This window comes from Triticum aestivum, chromosome 1D (assembly GCF_018294505.1).
Source record: "Triticum aestivum cultivar Chinese Spring chromosome 1D, IWGSC CS RefSeq v2.1, whole genome shotgun sequence".
Classification (NCBI taxonomy): Eukaryota; Viridiplantae; Streptophyta; class Magnoliopsida; order Poales; family Poaceae; genus Triticum; species Triticum aestivum.
In genome coordinates, this window is record NC_057796.1 from 390,383,569 (window position 1) to 390,389,955 (window position 6,387).

Sequence of the window (6,387 nt, forward strand, 5' to 3'; positions counted from 1 at the left end):
CGAGGCGGCGTGCCTCCAGAGTCTCGGCGTCGGCGTCGGCTGGGATGGGGACGGACAAGTCGTGCAGTGCCGCTTGTAGGGCGTCGTGGGCGTTCTTGCCCGAGACGGCGCCGCGGCTGATGACCAGCACCTCAGAGACAGCGCTGCTACCACTGTCGGCTCGAGGGAGAGGGTCGTCGATGATCACCACGTTCGTGGGGAAGGCGTCAAGCGATGTTGTGTCGGAGTCGACAAGCATCGGGTCAATGGAGCCGACCGACTCCAAGTCTACAGCAAGCTCGCTGGAGACGTGAAGCTGGTCGAGGAGGCTGACGAGGCGGCTCTCGGGGCAGTCTGTGCCCGCGTCGGACGCAGGCTCGTCGGAGATGCGAGCCTCGCCAAGAAGATCGGCGTGGCAGCTCGCCGCGCAGGCGTCGTCGACGCCTTGCAGCGCGTAAGGGCAAGCGCCATCGGGTGTAGTGGGCTGGCTACGCTCGCGGGGGAGGAAAAGGGTTCCCGTCTAGAACAGGTCCCCGGACGACAGTGCACCTGACACCAAGGTGGGCGGCAAATGGGCGGCAAATGTCGGGTGGTAGGTGCGACATATGCCAACGGGTGGCTTATCATTGTGGGAGCTAGTAAGACATCGCCGGTGCCTAGAAACGGGATAAGGCGAAGACATGCACGCCGGCGAATCTTACCCAGGTTCGGGGCTCTCCGTGGAGATAATACCCCTAGTCCTGCTTTGCGGGGTCTCCGCATGATCACTAGATCAACACAAGTAGCTACAAGTGCTCCTTGAGCTCTTCGGCTAGAGGAAGGCAGCTCCATAAAACGGAAGGCAGCTCCTCAACCCAACAACCCGGTGTCCTCTGCAAAGGAACCATAAGCCGGGGCTTGATCCCCTTCAAGATTTCCTGATTAGGTCTCTCCGCTTGACCATTAGACTGGGGTGGGCCACTGAATAGATATCAAGACGGATGTGCTCTCTTTGACAGAACTCCTCCATTGCACCCTTGGAAAGATTCGTGCCATTGTATGTTATAATGCTGTGTGGATAACCAAAACGGAATATCACCTTCTTCATAAATTGAAACGCTATGGCTGCATCACATTTGCTAACTAGGTCTGCCTCCACCCACTTGGTAAATTTATCAACCGCCACCAAGAGGTGGGTCTTCTTATCGTTAGATCTCTTAAAGGGTCCAACCATATCAAGCCCCCAGGTTGCAAATGGCCAGGTAATCAGAATCATCCTCAGCTCCTGAGCCGGAACATGAGCCCGGCGTGCAAACTTCTGACAGCCATCGCACCTTTTGACCAAGTCCTCGGCATCAGCATGAGCCGTCAGCCAATAGAAACCATGACGAAAAGCCTTAGCCACCAAGGACTTTGAACCGGCATGATGACCACAATCACCTTCGTGAATCTCGCGTAAAATTTCACGACCTTCTTCAGGAGAAACACAACGTTGAAAAGCCCCTGAGATACTGCAATGATGTAGCTCGCCGTTGACAATAGTCTTGGACTTGGAACGCCGGATTATCTGCCTGGCCAGAACTTCATCCTCTGGCAATTCACCTTGGTTCATATACGCCAAATATGGGATCGTCCAATCCGGGGTGACATGAAGCACCGCCACCAACTGAGCCTCCGGATCAGGAATAGCTATGTCTTCCTCCGTGGGTAGCTTGATCGACGGGTTATGCAAAACATCAAGGACAACATTGGGCGGCACCAGTTTACGCTGGGAGCCCAACCGGCTTAAAGCATCTGCCGCTTCATTCTTTCGCCGGTCTACATGATCAACCTGATAACCCTTGAAATGACCTGCAACAATATCCACCTCTCGACGATACGCTGCCATGAGGGGGTCCTTCGAATCCCAAGTACCAGAAACTTGTTGAGCCACTAGGTCCGAGTCACCAAAACATTTAACCCGGCTCAGGTTCATCTCCTTAGCCATCCGAAGACCATGGAGCAGGGCCTCGTACTCAGCTGCATTATTAGTACAAGGAAACATCAAGCGGAGAACATAACAAAATTTGTCACCTCGAGGGGAAGTAAGAACTACTCCAGCCCCCGAGCCCTCCAATTGCCTGGATCCGTCGAAATGAATTGTCCAGTATGTGTTATCCGGTCTATCCTCCAGCACCTGCAACTCTGTCCAGTCATTGATGAAGTCCACGAGTGCTTGAGACTTGACGGCCGTGCGAGGCATATATTTTAATCCGTGAGGCCCAAGCTCAATAGCCCACTTAGCGACCCGGCCGGTCGCTTCTCTGTTCTGGATGATATCTCCCAAAGGAGCAGAACTGACCACAGTAATGGGATGGCCCTGAAAGTATTGCTTCAGCTTCCGGCTCGCCATAAAAACCCCATATGCAAGCTTCTGCCAATGTGGATACCTCTGTTTTGACTCAATGAGCACCTCACTGATATAATAAACCGGCCGTTGAACCGGATACTCCTTTCCTGCCTCCTTGCGCTCCACCACAATAGCCACGCTGACAGCTCGAGCATTAGCAGCCACATATAACAGCAATGGTTCCTTGTCCATGGGAGCAGCAAGAACAGGTGGTTCGGCAAGCTGCCGCTTCAGAGCCTCAAATGCTTCATTAGCCGCATCACTCCAGACAAAGTTGTCCGTTTTCTTCAGCATTTGATATAAAGGGATGGCCTTCTCCCCGAGACGACTTATAAACCGGCTCAATGCTGCAATCCGGCCTGCAAGTCGCTGAACATCGTTGATGCACTTCAGTTTAGTCAGTGAAGTAATAGCCTTGATCTTCTCCGGATTAGCTTCAATGCCCCTGTTAGATACCAGAAAACCCAAAAGCTTGCCTGCTGGCACACCAAAAACACACTTGGCCGGGTTGAGCATCATCTTATAAACCCGAGGTTATCAAAGGTCTCCTTTAAATCATCTATTAATGTTTCCTCCTTCCTGGACTTCACCACAATATCATCCACATAAGCATGGACGTTGCGCCCAATCTGGTTATGAAGACAATTTTGAACACAGCGCTGATAAGTTGTCTGGGCACTCTTGAGCCAAAAGGGCATAGACACATAGCAGAAGGCTCCAAAGGGAGTTATAAAAGCTGTCTTCTCTTGGTCTTTAACTGCCATCTTAATCTGATGATAACCTGAATAAGCATCCAGAAAACTCAAATGCTCACAACCCGCCGTAGCATCAATGATTTGATCGATATGGGGGAGGGCAAAAGGATCCGTCGGGCATGCTTTGTTCAAATCCGTGTAATCTACACACATACGCCAGGTGCCATTCTTCTTAAGCACCAGCACCGGATTAGCCAACCACTCCAGATGAAAAACTTCAACAATGAACCCTGCCGCCAAGAGCCGGGCTACCTCCTCACCAATAGCCTTGCGCCTCTCTTCATTGAACCGGCGAAGGAATTATCGGACCGGTTTAAACTTGGGATCAATATTAAGGGTGTGCTCAGGGAGTTCCCTCGGTACACCTGGCATGTGAGAAGGCTTCCATGCAAAGATATCCCGATTCTCACGGACGAACTCGATGAGCGCACTTTCCTATTTCGGATCCAGATTTGCACTGATGATGAACTGTTTAGATGAATCGTCGGGCACAAAATCAACCATCTTAGTCTCATCAGCCGGTTTAAACTTCAAGGCCGGATCATGCTCCGTGGTTGGTTTCTTCAAGGAAGTCATGTCCGCCGGATCAACATTGTCCTTATAGAACTTCAACTCCTCTGCTACACAAACCGACTCAGCATAGGCTGCATCACCTTCCTCACACTCCAAAGCGATCTTGCGGCTTCCATGTATTGTGATAGTCCCTTTATGACCCGGCATCTTGAGCTGTAGATAAACATAACAGGGTCGTGCCATGAACTTAGCATAAGCCGGCCGCCCAAACAGGGCATGATACGGGCTTTGGATTTTCACCACTTCGAAAGTCAATGTCTCTGATCTTGAGTCATACTCATCTCCAAAAGCGACCTCCAGAGCTATTTTACCAACCGGATATGCTGATTTGCCGGGCACCACACCATGGAAAACAGTGTTCGACGGTTTAAGATTCTTATCTGTCAATCCCATACGACGGAAGGTGTCATAATATAAGATGTTGATACTGCTGCCTCCGTCCATGAGCACCTTAGTGAACTTATAACCTCCAACCCGAGGTGCCACCACCAACGCCAAATGACCCGGATTGTCAACCCGGGGCGGGTGATCCTCTCGGCTCAAGACGATAGGAGGCTCAGACCATCGTAAATAATGAGGCACTACCGGTTCAACCGAGTTCATCGCTCGTTTATGAAGCTTCTGATCGCGTTTGCATAAGCTGGTGGTGAAAACGTGGTACTGTCCACCATTCAACTGCTTTGGGTGACTTTGGTACCCTGACTGTTGCTGCTGCGGTCCTTGTTGGCTATAACCACCCTGGTTGCTCTGATTGCCTTGATTGCCATGTCCACCCTGATTGCCTTGGAATCCTGAACCGGGATTGCCTCCTCCATAACCCAGCCCATAGGACCCGGGTCCTGAACCGCCGGATGGTCCATGATCATTCCGGAAGAGGTCTGAATCTTTGAATTCTCGCATGATATAACAATCTTTCCAGAGGTGTGTGGCCGGTTTATCCGGCGTTCCAGGATGCTTCGGGCAGGGCTGGTTCAACAGGTAATTCAGGTGCTCCGGATTAGGACTGGGCTCTGCCCTTCTCGGGGGCGGCTTTCCTTTACGATGCTGACCATTACCCTGTGTATTGGTGTTAGCCACAAAATCTGAATTATGATCTGCTTTCCGCTTACCATTATTATTGTGACCCGTCGGGTTATGCTGTTGCCCCTTGGCGTTGCCGCTCTTCTTTCCCTTCCCTGGCTTGTCATCATCAGACTCGGGGTCCTTGGTACTATCAGAATCAGCATACTTAACCAGAGCAGCCATAAGTGTTCCTATATCATTGCAGTGACGCTTGAGCCGTCCCAACTTCAACTTTAAAGGCTGAAACTGACAATTCCCCTCCAATGTTATAATCGCCGAGTCGGCTTTGATGCGATCCGAAGAATGTAAGATCTCTGAAACCCGGCGCACCCAATGGGTTGTTGACTCGCCTTCTCCCTGGACGCAGGCGGCTAAGTACACAATTGACATAGGTTGCTTGCACGTGTCTTTGAAGTTTGCTATAAACCGGGCTTTTAACTCATCCCATGTCTCGATGGAATTAACTGGTAAGCCTTTCAACCACATGCGAGCTGTTCCATCCAACATCATAGCGAAATATTTCGCGCAGGCAGCTTCATCCACATCTAACATCTCCATAGCCATCTCATAACTCTCGGTCCATGACTCGGGAGGCAAATCAGCGGTGTAATTAGGCACCTTACAAGGGCCCTTGGAATCCTTGGGCAGCCGTACATTGCGCAAAGCCGGGACCAGGTAGGGCACCCCCCAAGAGCTGAAAGTAAGGCCTTTCTCTACGGAAACCACCGGACGAACTGGAGTGAGCTGACGGTCCTGCGCAGCTAACTTGGCATCACGACATGCTCCGTTGTTCACCACATCCTGAGCATGTGCCCCACCTCACGCCGGATTAGGCCCTCGAGGAGTGTCTCGGTTCCGCGCACTGCTTGACACAGCCGGTTCATCAATGTGCCTGCTATAACTCCGGCTCGGGCATGGGGTTGAATCAATTCTGTCTCGGCTGTATGAATAAGCCTGCTGCTGCATCATAGCCGTCTGAAGAAGATCCCTAGAATGCCGCGTCTCAACCGCCGCTGGGGATTCACCCTCCATTGGGATAGCGGCTAATCGTGATGCGGCCGCAATCATATTATCCAAAGGGGTGGAGAAGTGACCCGGTGGTGCCGGTACAATCTGCAGCGGGTTATGGGTCCGTCGAGGGGGGTCCGTCATCCGTGGCTGATCCGGTGCTCCGGTCCTCGGCGCCTCAATCCGGTTCACCGCTGCTGGATTACTGGTTCCTGCTCCTGGCGTTCCAAAGAGATTCATTGCCTCATAAACCGGTGGTAGTCGTGACTGATGCCTTCTCCTTAACACGTCGTTTGAAGCGTTCTGATCCAACAGGAGTCGATAATTTTCCGCCTGAATCCGCTATGCTTGTGCCTCTAAAGTGACCCGCTCCTGAGCAATCCTGGTTTCTTCAGCCGCTAAGTCCTCCTTAGCTTGAGTTATCTGATCCTGCAGCTTCGCCACCTCCGCATTATGCTGATCTTGCGTATGTAACTTGTGTGGCCAGTAAGGCCGTCCAGGCGTCCAATAAATCAGACAAGATTTGGGCCGGCCGGCGCGCGGGGCCTCCCGCCCCAGCTGCCGATCCAGGAATTATTGCTGCCGCGGTTGAAGATTGCAACGTGGGCTGAGTTCCAGCCATGAAGATCGCAACCCGGTTTG